Raw genomic sequence first — 14,983 nt, 5'->3', positions numbered from 1 at the left:
CCCTTAAGAAGTTGGACATTTTATATGTAACTTCAAAAAATGAAAGTGAGTACACTGTGTGTTTATGATTAGAAATCCAATATTTTTATCATAAAATATGAATCTTAAATTCAAACGAAAGTATATATTATGAATTTGTGTCTACAATAAGTAATATCAATTTTGTGAGAAAACTGATACTATAAGCATATTCAAATAAAATATAATCTAAATAGTGAGAGTTGTAAGTCATTGTACATGTAAAATCAGGAAGTACCAATTTTCCAACTGATATTAGTTTTGAAGATCTTTATGTATATTTTAGTGTTTTTGAAAGGTTTGACATTTTATAGTCGTGTATTATATAATAAAGTCTTAATGCTACTGGTCTGCTTTCCCTGCTGCTTGGCCATCACAGAATCTTAAAACAAACAAACTAGGAACAAAAGAAATACATCAAAACTTGAATAATGAAGTAAAGGAAGGAAACTGGAAAAGAGAAAATGAAAACAAACTTAAATGCATAATAGTAAATCATGAAATACAATTAAATAACCACATGTATTTATTCTACTAAATGTGAATGGGATGAATTCCCTTGGAAAATGCAAAAAAAAAAAAAAAAACCTGCACATAGTTCAATAGTTCAGATAGAAAACATTAAAAGTCAAAATTATATGAACAAAATTTACATGAATGAATACACCTCTCTTTTTCTCTGTCCGAATAAAGTTCATTTTTATGTACATAAAAACACTGAGTTAATTGGATCATATAGATACAAGAAGTCTCAAAGATTTAAAAATATCAGAAATATTACCAAAGATTCTACCTTAAAAAAATAATACTGTAATTAAATTAGAAATAAAATGACTTACAAATGTGTTAAATTCCTTTCTTTTTTTTTTTTTTTTTAGTGAAGTCCAATATAATGCAAGCATTAGAAAGAACCCACACTGGAAATTACAAGATATTTAGAACTAAATGGTAATAACACTATGTATCAAATCAGAAGGCACTAAACTATAGGAGTAATTGAAGATACTATTGAAGTAATATTTTTTATAAATATATATTGAAAACAAATGTACAACAAACTTTTAGTTCATGCTGCTCTAACAAAGTGCCATAGATCAGTAGATAATAATAGAAATTTATTTATTTATAGAGGTACATGGACATCACCAGATAGTCAATACTGAAATCAAATTGATTATATTCTTTGCAGCCAAAGTGGATAAACTCTATACAGTCAGCAAAAACAAGACCACTAGACTATTCAGGTATGACCTAAATCAAAATCCTTACGATTATACAGTGGAAGTGATTATATAGATTTGAGGGATTAGATTAGATAGAATGCCTGAAGAACTATGGATGGAGGTTCATGACATTGTACAGGAGGCAGGGATCAAGATCATCTCCAAGCAAAGAAATGCAAAAATGCAAAATGGTTGTATAAGGAGGCCTTACAAATAGCTGAGGAAAGAAGAGAAGTAAAAGGCAAAGGAGAAAAAGAGAGAGATATCCATCTGATTGCAGAGTTGCAACGATTAGCAAGGACAGATAAGAAAGTCTTCCTAAGTCATTAATGCAAAGAAATAGAGGAAAACAATAGAATGGGAAAGACTAGAGATCTCTTCAAGAAAATTAGAGATACCAAGGAAACATTTTCATACAAAGATGGACACAGTAAAAGATAGAAACAGTGTAGACTCAAGAGAAGCAGAGGATATTAAGAAGAGGTGGCAAGAATACACAGAAGAACTATACAAAAAGATCTTAATGACCCAGATAACCACGATGGTGTGATCACTCACCTAGAGCCAGACATCCTGGAGTGAAAAGTCAAGTGGACCTTAGGAAACATCACTATGAACAAAGCTAGTGGAGGTGATGGAATTCCAGTTGAGCTATTTCAAATCCTAACAGGTGATGCTGTGAAAGTCCTGCACTCAATATGCCAGCAAATTTGGAAGACTCAGCAGTGACCAAAGGATTGGAAAATGTCATTTTTCATTCTAGTCCCAAAGAAGAGCAATGCCAAAGAATGTTCAAACTGCTGCATCTCACATGCTAACAGAGTAATGCTCAAAATTCCCCAAGCAAGGCTTGAACAGTACGTGAATCATGAACTTCCACATGTTCAAGCTGGTTGTAGAAAAGGCAGAGGAACTAGAGATCAAATTGCCAACATCCATTAGATCATAGAAAAAGCAAGAAAATTCCAGGAAAGCATCTACTTCTGCTTTATGGACTATGCTAAAGCCTTTGACTGTGTGGATCACAAGAAACTGTGCAACAGTCTTAAAGAGATGGGAATACCAAACCACCTTACCTGCCTCCTGAGAAATCTTTATGCAGGTCAAGAAGCAACAGTTAGAACTGGACATGGAACTACAGACTGGTTCCAAATCGGGAAAGGAGTACATCAAGGCTATATATTGTCACCCTGCTTATTTAATTTCTATGCAGAGTACATCATGAGAAACGCTGGGCTGGAAGAAGCACAAGCTGGAATCAAGATTGCCGGGAGAAATATCAATAACCTCAGATATGCAGATGACACCACCCTTATGCAAGAAAGTGAAGAAGAACTAAAAAGCCTCTTAATGAAAGTCAAAGAGGAGAGTGAAAGAGTTGGCTCAAAACTCAGCATTCAGAAAACTAAGATCATGGCATCACGTCATGGCAAACAGATGGGGAAACAGTGGAAACAGTGACAGACTTTATTGTCTTGGGCTCCAAAATCAATGCAGATGGTGACTACAGCCGTGAAATTAAAAGATGCTTGCTCCTTGGCATAAAAGCGATGACCAACCAAGACAGCAATTAAAAAGCTGAGACATTGCTGACAAAGTTCCATATAGTCAAAGCTATGGTTTTTCGAGTAGTCATGTATGGATGTAAGAGTGGACCATAAAGAAAGCAGAGCACTGATGAACTAATGCCTTTGAACTATGGTGTTGGAGAAGACTTTTGAGAGTCCCCTGGGCTGCAGGGAGTTCAAACCAGTCAGTTCTAAAGGAAATCAGTCCTGAATGTTCATTGGAAGCACTGATACTCAACTCCAAAACTTTTGCCACCTGATGCGAACAGCTGACTCACTGGAAAAGAGCCTGATGCTGGGAAAGATTGAACTCAGAAGGAGTAGGGCATGACAGAGGATGAGATGGTTCGATTGCATCACCACCTCGATGGACATGAGTTTGAGCAAGTTCTGGGAGTTGGTGATGGACAGGGAAGATTGGCATGCTGCAGTCCATGGGGTCGTAACTGCTGCTAAGTCACTTCAGTCTTGTCCGACTCTGTGTGACCCCATTGACGGCAGCCCATCAGGCTCCCTCGTCCCTGGGATTCTCCAGGCAAGAACATTGGAGTGGGTTGCCATTTCCTTCTCCAATGCAGGAAAGAGAAAAGTGAAAGTGAAGTCGCTCAGTCGTGTCTGACTCTTAGTGACCCCATGGACTGCAGCCTACCAGGCTCCTCCGTCCATGGGATTTTCCAGGCAAGAGTACTGGAGTGGGGTGCCATTGCCTTCTCTGATGGGGTCATAAAGAGTCCAATATATCTGAGCAACTGAACCAAACTGAACTGAGAGGCTAAAAGTCTGAGATCAAGGTGCCAACATGAGTTCTGGTGAGAACTTTCTTCCTGTTTGTAGACTGATAATTTCTCATTGTATCTTCACATTTCAGAGAGCAGATAGGGCAGAAAACTTTTCTTGTAACTCTGTAAGGATTCAGATTCTATTCATGAGAACACCGCCATCATGGCCTCACTTAATCATGATTACCTCCCCAAATACCTGTCTCCTAACATCCTCACGTTGCAGGAGAGAGTTTCAATGTATGAAACATTTAGTCAATAAGAAAGTATATATTATATAACATGGGGAATATAATCAATATCTTGTATTAACTTTTAATGAAAAATAAACATTTTATAAATTTATAAACATTTTATAACAAATTTTTTTAATTTAAATTTATTTATTTTAATTGGAGGCTAATTACTTTACAATATTGTATTGGTTTTGCCATACATCAACATGAATCAGCCACGGGTGTACACGAATGTTCCCCATCCTGAACCCCTCTCCCACCTCCTTCCCCGTACCATCCCTTGGGGTCATCCCAAGTTTTTTAAAAATTGTTTACAAAATTTAAAAATTACATTTTATACAATTTATAAACATTTTATAACAAGGTTTTTAAAATTTTTTAAATAATTTAAAAATTACAAACATTTACTAAATATTCTATAAAAGTGCAACAAAATAAATTTTTAAAATGAGAAAATAAAACATAAACAGAAAATCACTAAAAGAGTAAAATAAAAATAGACATATAAGAAAACGAAGTCCTTTAAAATAGTTTATGCAGAAATAAATCCTGAGTAACATTTTTAAGAAAAAATGGAAAAGAAAAAGTTAATATTAAGAAGATTAAAGAGGACATGAGTTTATTACTTAAATATAATATTTACTCCTTTGATACTGGAAAACTTGAAGACATATTTTTACTTATAGAATATCTATTTGGTAATAGTCATAGATGTTAGATTCATTAATTCATATATATTTGTGTATTGTTACTTTTATAAACATAATTCTAGGCATATAGTAGCAACTTTGTAAGCTGCTTTTTTTTCCTACCTCTAATAGAAAATAAACAACGAAAGTATAAAAATGATAATTATCTTAAAGCAAAGTTCTTAGCTCTTGGTCAAAATATGAGTTATGAGGTTCAACTTACTGTGATATTGTACATTTTAAAGAAAATTCAAATAAGCAGAGATTTTTCCAGATACCTATAAACGTCAGAAGAGAAAGAAAAGGAAAAAATAATCATAAATTATAAAGCCAAAATATAAGCAGATGTTTTTTAATATATATTTTTATCATACAGTACACTAAATGCCCCCACATAATTGAAAATTTTATATTTAATATTTATTTATAGTAATTGTTTTGTTAATTCTCTTCTGGATCACATGAAAATTTTCAGCTATACCTGAAAACATTACAGATACTGTGGCACTCAGTTTGATGCTTTCTCATCAATTTGACACATTTTCATTTATCATTAAACATTATGCTATTTTCCAATAAGTTATCATGAATGTTCATGTCCCAACAAATTTGAATACATTTTGCATAATATTACATTTAACATCATATTCAACATTTTAATAACTTCAAGTTATGTCAGTATGTATATGTAGCAATTCTGTCAAAAATCACTTAGTTTTGTTAATATGATAAACCCTTTAAAGACACAATTTACTCATCATCTGGGGTCATATTATAATGCATATTTAACTTTCTTCCTTTCTCACTTTTTATTTCCTAAATATAAATGATTAGTCATATTTTCAAGAACATTAAAGTGTTTTGGTTCAGTTCAGTTCAGTTCTGTCGCTCAGTCGTGTCCCACTCATTGCCACCCCATGAATCACTGCACGCCAGGCCTCCCTGTCCATCACCAACTCCCTGAGTTCACTCAAACTCACGTCCATCGAGTCAGTGGCCATCCAGCCATCTCATCCTCTGTCGTCCCCTTCTCCTCCTGCCCCCAATCCCTCCCAGCATCAGAGCTTTTTCCAATGAGTCGACTCTTCGCATGAGGTACCCAAAGAACTGGAGTTTCAGCTTTAGCATCATTCCTTCTAAAGAACACCCACGGCTGATCTCCTTTAGAATGGACTGGTTGGATCTCCTTGCAGTCCAAGGGACTCTCAAGAGTCTTCTCCAACACCACAGTTCAAAAGCATCAATTCTTCAGCGCTCAGCTTTCTTCACAGTCCAACTCTCACATCCATACATGACCACTGGAAAAACCATAGCTTTGACTAGACGGACCTTTGTTGGCAAAGTGTTTCCAGCCGTCCATATTGTTTAAGAAAATCAGACATGATTTTAGGTAATGAATGAATGTGTTAGTTTCTTTAGTGTCAAGAGAGCATTCCTCTATTGAGCATTCCTTCTTTTCTCTTTAAAAATGAATATTAGCAGTGTTTTAAGTTTTTCACTCCAATGAAAACACATTATATACTTTACTAAAATATTTATGTTTAGTTGTTAATAAGTAATAATTACTCTTTCTTTTCTTAATCTATGTACTTTTATCACACTTATATGGCACTATTTTTTAACACAATCTGACTACTGGATTAAAGCATACTTGCTTCTTGTTTAAATTCATTGTGTCATATTTGTGAACCACAAAGCCCCAACTATAACGGGCTACTTCATGCTCTCTACTAATCTTATTAGTTGAGTGAATTTTCTAAATGTCTGCTCTCAAATCTCTGCTAGTTTTTTTACTTATGATAGCTATTTCATTAAATATTATAAACTGTCTTATGAACTATTACATAAATTAGGATTTGAAAATAAGTAGTGTTTTTCTATAAAATCATTGTTGAAATATTTAGAAAAGTTTGAACAAGTGTTTCAAAATAGTAATGGATGCCAGGTATTTAACAGACAAATTAACTAAAAAATATAAAAATTATACACATAGATTGTTTATAAGTGTTTAAATTCTTGATCTTTTCTAAAGAAAAAGATGAAGACAGCAGAAAATACACTATGTATGTATTTTCTGCAAAAATCTTGCCACTGATTACTATGTATTCATGTTAAAAGGAATCATTTGCCTATACAAACCTTGGTGGAAAATATGCATTCATACATTTTCAGTAAAAATACCGTATTTAAGCTAAATATATACCTTTGATGAAGAAGGCAATGGCACCCCACTCCAGTACTCTTGCCTGGAAAATCCCATGGACGCAGGAGCCTGGTAGGCTGCAATCCATGGGGTCTCAAAGAGTCAGACACGACTAAGCGACTTCACTTTCACTTTTCACTTTCATGCATTGGAGAAGAAAATGGCAACCCACTCCAGTGTTCTTCCCTGGAGAATCCCAGGGATGGGGAAGCCTGGTGGGCTGCCGTCTATGGGGTAGCACAGAGTTGGACATGACTGAAGTGACTTAGGAGCATATGCCTTTGAACCTGTTTATTAGCTTATCAACTGCAGTGTCATCAGAATCCAAAATGTTTATAAAATTGCAAAGCAATCCAGTTTGGTAGAGTTGTTTCCATAATTTATTGTGTTCACCATACAATAAACTTTTGTGCTTCTATTTTAGTGGTTATTATAAACCTCTTTTCTTTTCATTGTGCATGTAATACTTATCTTTCTATCTGCCTTTGTCCTAAAATGCAGAACTTTTCATGCAATTTTTGTTTGAACAAGATTTTGTACCCCTCTTAAGCTACATTATCAGAGAATGGATTTTTAAGCTACACGAATTAAGGGGTTCATTTATGCAAATCCTTCTTGTACTATCTTAAGTCAACCAAGTAAAGTACTCAGTATTAAGCCCTCAAAGAAGAGGGCTAGTGAGTAGCAGGTATTATGGCTTAATAAATAAATAAATATGCAAATGGAAACCAAACAATCAAACAAACAAGAGCCCAGGAAAAAGGCAAGACACTGTTAATACATTCTCCAAGCTGATATCCCAATGGAAGACACACTGAAAGCCTGTATATCAAGCAAGTCTGGATGGAAGTGGCTGCTTATTTCTTTAGGACAAGAAACTCCACTGCTTAAAACCATTGATTTTCAGGTAGTTTGCTTACTTTTCTTGCTGGTCTTAAAATGTTACGTGAACAAGCTAGATATAAACTACAGAGATTCTACTGTTGAACTCATGCCACAAATCCTTGTTCTTGTTCATTAACACTGGCCTCTTCACACATCCGTCTAGACTAGTTCTCTAGACCTTTCAGAAGAGAGTGCTATGAGTACAAAGTTCTCTTTAGTATTTGAATCAAATATATTAACCTGATTAAGCTGTTTATTTCTATTTAGAAAACAAAACACACTCAATGTAATTGCACATACAGATGTAGAGTTTTCTTTGATTCATTCTATATTTTAAACATAGACATGGTTATTATTTAGTGTTGTTTCAGTTGAAGAACTGTTCCTTTTCTTAATATATGATCACATTTCTCTGACACTCTAATGACATCTTATCGACTCTACCTCTTACTTCTATGGTCAACTGCACCGTGGTGTCTTATCCTTCATATTTAGAATAAATGTCAGAAAATTTTATTATATTTAAAAATCAAGCATGTTTATTCAAATCCATTCCCTTTTTTACTGCTATCCTGACCTTTCTCTTAACAGTCTACATGTTCCTCATATTCTCTAACTATTTCTTTATCTAACACTCATTTCTTAAATTACCTTGCCTCTATTTCTGTCAATACACTAAAAGAACATATCATTAAGGTGAGAAAATACATTTTTACTTAACATTTAAAGATATATTTTCTTTCTTCTATAATCTGAGTCAACTCTACCCCAAATCAATCTAATCACAAAGTCTGTCATATTTTATCTCCTTGATAGCTCTCAAGTAACTCTTCTTCTGTTTTCACTGGCCCAAAATGCTTTAAGGGGGATGACATTTCACACCATCTAAATTTACATTTGGCAAATTATACAAACTCTAAGCTTCAGTTTCCTCACCTATAAAATTGGGATTAACAATGAGGGTGATTTGAGGGATAGACAGACACATATTTAATATATGCATAACACTGTCAGTACAGTTTTACTAAACTTAGCTTTTATATAATCTTTTTTGTGAATAGCATGAGAGAATAACTATAAATATATGCTGAATATTTCAATGTGATCAGTTCTCCAAACTTGAGCAAGAACAGTCTTTTTAAAATGTCAATTTCACCATGCCATTCTTCGACCAAAAATTCATCAATTCTCTTCTGTTTTTCTTAGAAGAAAACACAAAACAAGTAATACTGCCTCTGAGGCCCTTGGGCTTCCAAGGTGGCTCAGTGGTAAAGAATATCCCTGCCAAGCAGGAAACACAAGAGATGCATGTTCCATTCTTGTGTCAGGAAATTCCTCTGAAGAAGAAAATGGCAACTCAGTCCAGTATTCTTACGTGGAAAATCCCATTGACATAGGAGCCTGGCATGCTACAGTCCATGGGGACTTAGTGACCAAACAGCAGCAATAGCTGAGGCCCTTAGTAATGTAAGTTCAGGATTCTCTCCAAGTTTATTTCCAGACTATTTAGGTTACTCTTGCTTCTTCCTGATTCAGGATCTTCTTTGAGTTCACAGCTTGTGGTTTGTTCCCTATATGTGAGTTTTGCCAATTTTTCATACTTTTCTTTCAGAGCATTGCCAGGGTTTGGGATTACATGCATATCTTATTTTGTTTATGCTTATTTGCACCCCTAATCTACCAAGTTTCATGAGGGAAAGGTCATGCTTTATAACTCATCCTTATAAACTCTAACATGTCGAAGGTCTAACATGCTATCTGGTTTATCGTAGGAACTCAATTAACATTTTTAATAGATTGATGCATTAAGAGGTGGGTGAATAAACTTTAAACATATACTGTAACTTTTTTTTTTCTTTTCAGGAGGAGAGTATTATTTGCATAATTCCAGAGACTACTACTCTATACGAGATGTTGTTTTGATATTCTTTTCTTTGTCCTCTCATTTAGATAACTAGCAAGAAAAACAGAACAGAAAATTCAAACATACATTTAAGGGTAAGATAATGCATTTTTGATGGCAAAATGCTAGTAGAGCAAATAGAATCAGTTGAGAAAGTTTGACTATAAAATAAAAACATCTGAAGAGACTCGGTTTATTTTTCACACAGTTTTAATTTGCACATAATAAAGCATTTTTTTGAGTAATATCTAAGTGCATATTATGTCCCAGACACTTATGCTAAGACTTTGGGATAAAATAATGATAAACACATTATAATGGTTAAGATCAAAGTCTTGGGTACAAGTTTTTCTGTGTGAGAATCTTGTCTTAATCACTTACCAGCTCTGGGCAAGTTCTTTAATCTCTATTTGTCTCCCTCTCTCTAATGATGAATAGAAGATATCAGCTACCTTCCAGGGTCATTGGGAGGATTAAATGAAGGTAAAACATTTAGGAATATAATTTGTGTAAAGGACTCTGCTTGGCATAAAGGACATTTCAGATATTATAAAACATGACTACCATTATTTTGTAGCCTTACTGCTTAGCTTACAATTGAATGGAAGGAAAACCAGGTTAATAGACATCAGCAATATACCATGGCAAACCACACTGAAGGGAAGTACAATGCTTTATGGAGTCATAAAGTGAGAAGCCCTGCCTGAATTTGTGAGTGCAGAGAAAGCTTGATGCATCACAAAGGACCTAATCAGTAAGGCCAAGTTAGTCTTCAACCAATGTGAACAGCCCTCTGAATGTAGCATATACAGAATTAGCATATGTAATTGCCTTGAACTTTGCCGTGGTGAAAGCCTAAAGTCCATTTGGTGAAAACATGAGAAGACAAAAAGTTTACACCAAAAAGGAAAGATGTCTCACAGTCTGCTGAAAGCTGTGAGATTTACAACGGGAGAAATTCTCCACCTTTCCTTCAATCATCCATTTACTTACAAGTATATTTTGTCTACAAGAGAATGGTTCGAAGTTAGGCAGTCCTTTAAACAACTCAAAGTATTTAAAACTACAAATCCTTTTTTTGGACAGGAATCGTGAAATCCATTTTCTCCTTCTCTCTTTCTCTCCCATTTTCCTCCATTTTTCTCCTGCTTCCTTACCGTCTTTCCTTTTTCCTTTCTCATTTTTTCCTTTCTTCTTAATGCAATACCTATGCTACTTTGCTTCATTACATCATCTTTTCAAAAGTTCTGTAGGAATTCTAGGAATTTTAGATTGTTGAACTCCTTCCATGTCTTCTGGTTGAAGTAATCTTTGATTCTTCATTAAAACATATAGACATGCATACACATGCAGGCACACACACACGTAAGACATTAGCTATGAAACGAAAATTAAATGAGCCAGCATATAAAAATGTTTAAGTATTAGGAAAGGAGATGGGGGAATAGAGATGGATCCAGCTCTGCATCTATACCAGTTTTTCAGAGTGTCAATATTAATAATAGGCTTCTACAATTCTTTATTCACCTATTTGGTTGTGTGGAAGTCTCAGCTGCGGCACGTGGAATCTTTGTTGTATCATGCGGATCTCTCTTGCAGCACACAGATCATCTAGCTGTGGTGTGCTGGCTCAGGTGCTCTGTGGTATGTTTCTCACCAAGGATTGAACCTGGGTCCCCTACATTGCAAGGCATATTTTTAACCACTTGGCCACTAGAGAAATCCCTAGGCTTCTGTAGTTTAAGAGAATCCACTCACAAATGATATCATGAGTTTATTCAATAGAAGGTATTGTTACGTAACTACATTAAACAGAAATTTGTATGTGTGGATTATCTTGAAAATATAAATCTGTACTGTCTGTATATTACTTGCACAGTCCCACCAGAACAAAGACTTGGGGGAAATACTCTGTTGCTTTTCTCTGACTATTTTTGCTTCAATAACATATTAATTGTAGGTTGGTTTGTTTTGGATCCCTGAGTACATTAAAGAAAAATGTGTCTGTAACAATTTTATGAAAACCATAGCTGTCTAAATAAAAATTCAACTTAATGTTCAAAGCCACATTCATATCTGCAATTATAAATCTTACAGACTGCTTACACAGAAATCAGGAAATGAAAGTGAAAAATGTCAATGAGCTGGTCCACAGGAGTTATTGAGCTATTTGCTATATATACATACAAGTCTCCAGTATTCTTGCCTAAAGAATCCCATGGACAGAGGAGTCTGGCAGGCTACAGTTCAAAGGGTTGCACAGAGTCAGACACAACTGAAATGATTTAGCATGCACGCACTATTGTTCAACCAAACACTGCATGTTCATTATTCTTTGATTAAGTATTTCTGTGCTTTTAAATATTCATAAAATTATTGCATCATGATTTAAAGTAATCCTCAAGATCTGTCAACTTTTTTTTTTCCCTTTGTAGTACTGGATTTGGAATGAATCCAGAAGTCCACTGTCATGAGTGTTGCCTTGGAGATGTTTTATTCCTAGAGAGTAGAACTGTGAGTTTACAATCTTGCCATTATATTTTGCCAGTATTGAAACTGTTACAAAGGGATTATGAGATTAATCCAGGGCCAGAGTGATAGTCATTGAGTAGTTGGCTGAAAATTATGTTGCAGACTTCTGATTCTTAACCCAGTTGCCTGCATAATATCCCTTGAGAACATTGGTGCTAAAGATTCAGGCTGTTTCAATTTACTCTTTTAATTAAAACATAGAACTGGAGAAGAAACAAATAAAAGAGATGAGAGCAGGGCTTAACATCCTCTAACTTGCTCTCAGTATTTTTTGGTACAATTCTGCTATAAGGCTCCACCAACATATCACTGAACAACTGCCACTTTTTCTTTTTCATTATGCAACATGCCACATTTACGGGCTCAAAATGATACTTTACATTCCATTTCCCCAACATTGTATCATTAGAAGAAACACATAATTCCAAGCGCTGACACGTTGAAAATGCAATGCATTGCTGTTACTTCATTATACTTCCTCCTTTAGAGTTAAAAGCTGTAGATTAAAGGACCCATCAACAATTTTTACTGAGCACAAAAGGTTCAGAATTTATCAAATATAGACAGTAGTTTAATAGTAAAATAATAGAATTTCTGTTAAGAGAATGGTGTTGACATACCATGTGAAGAGAGAAGAACTAAATTTGTGCAGTCTGATGAATCACACATATAAAAACAGATCTTTCTCCCTGTAAAGAAAAATTTATTCCAGATTAAACTTATGAATTATAAAAAAATTGGGTAAAATTATTTATTTTCTATTATGCATCCATTCATTCAACACAAGCAGGCACTGTGCTAAGCTTTAAAGAATGAGATGAACATGACCCTTTTCCACAAATAGCTCATATTTCATAATGTATGGCACCTAACATGTATTTAGTCACACAAAACCCAAATACTGATAAGTAGTGGATATCAGGAAAGAAATCCAGGATAGTAAGAATTTGCTATTCAATTAGCTGTATATGTGACTTATGAAATTTGGATACACTGCATTTTTCCAGTCATTTTTTTTAACTGTAAAGAAAATAAACATATATTTAAAAGGAAAAAATAATTGAAGTACAGATAGTGCTGAAAACACAGACTCTGGAGCCAAACCCACTGTATATAAATCTCAGCTTTGCCACTTAACGGAGCTATATAATCTTAGACAAGGTAGCTATATAATCAAAAACAAGGTAGTTAATCTACCTACTATCAGTTAATTCATCTGTTAAACAAAGGAAAACAGTATTATTTTTCTTACATGGTTTTTGTAAAGATTAACTGACTTGGTAACCATATGAACATATTAACACAGTGCCGATTAAAGTTATATATTCAATACAAAATATGTTGATGATGAGGCTTACAATCATACTGATGCTAAAATATTGAGACAGTCAAATAATTGAAACTTTGTACTCAATTTTGCATTGTCCTGCACGAACACTTAGTTAATGAATGTTCAATCAAGAGAGAAAAATGACATGATAATTTGAACAGGGTAGTTTAACACCAAGTAAGGAGGGTCAACTTCTAAGAATTAAAGGGAAGTCTAATTATATAAAAACTAGTTACTAACCCTAGGGCTGAGACAGAATGCCAATGTTTCCCCTAGATGGATATCCAGATCTTGTTGGAGAAAGTGTCTCTTTGGCTCACTGAATGGCAGAGAAATATCTGTTGTTTTTCCACATGTGCTGGGACCTGCCTGAAATCCACCCTCAGGGTGCTAGAGAAAGCTGTTCCCTGTTAGGTCTGCTGGCTGTCATGCAGTGCAGAAGTAGGGCGTTGGGGAAACCAAATGTGATGCAGGGTTCCAGGGACTCTGCTGAAAAACTGCCTGATGGTTGGGAACAGTGGTGGGGGAGGATGTTCACAGTAGATTGCTCACAGCTGTGCACTGCAGGAGCTGGGGCCAGGAGAGCTACCAGAGGCCTGGTGAAGGGCTGGGAGCTTAGTACTCAGTGCTTCAGCATTCACCCCTGCAACCCTGACCGTGTCCCTCAGGAAAGGGCAGTGAAGATGGGAAATGCTTGTGGGAGTCTTTTGCTCCTGGAATGTCTCTTCAGCCCCTTCTACTGACAAAGTTTCTTGCCAGCTGGGGTGGCTGGGGGTTGGGGGGAGTATTTAAAAGGTCAAGTATCATTTTCACAGAGCAATCTGATAGGGTGAATTTGGAGCTGAGGCGACAAGTCAATAACTGACACCATATTACAAAAAATTCAATATGAAAAAATAATTATATTCCTTGTGCTAACTTATTGCACAAACTTCATTCCAGTGTGGAATCTAGAAATCTTTATGTATTTGGAAAATCCACAAATATTATTAGCATTTATAATATTTAAGACAAATATTGACAGCCAATCCTTTAAAAAATACCCTTGAGCTGAGCATCTGCAATATTGATCAGAGTGACACCAGATTTTAAAGCTTCAGTGCAGGTGTTTTACTATTTTAATATAAAACCAATCCAATTTTATATTAGGTTTTATCTTACTTCACATATCAGCAACATACTGTCCTTGTTGAAACATTTTAAATTTTGGTTTCCAAAATGGCAACCTTGACTTCCTATACTGGTGTCATCTACTCTGTCCTTTCCACTTTCCAATTCTTATATTCTTATAAGTTTCTTCAGGACCTTTTTTCTATCTATGTTTACTTCCTAGGCTGTATCATTCAATTTCTTGCCTCTTAAGACTCCCACTGATGAATATATAGTACCAGCTGCATTATTTTTTACTATAGTCAACAGAAAGACTGGGTTGCAGAGTTAAAAGGAAAAAAAAAATCCATATATGGTATCTTCAACAACACTAGTTAAGAAGGATCCTTGTCAACCTGTGAACATAGATGTGGGTGTCAGTATCAGCACTACTCTTGAGAAGTGATAGAGGGAAAGCTTTATTTCCGAAAGATCTAACAAGTCTCAGAATGAAGGTACTGCCGATAA

Source organism: Bos grunniens, chromosome 21 (assembly GCF_055505025.1).
Source record: "Bos grunniens cultivar Pamir isolate PY7600 chromosome 21, Bosgru_T2T1.0, whole genome shotgun sequence".
Lineage (NCBI taxonomy): Eukaryota > Metazoa > Chordata > Mammalia > Artiodactyla > Bovidae > Bos > Bos grunniens.
Note: the sequence above shows the minus strand (reverse complement) of the source record.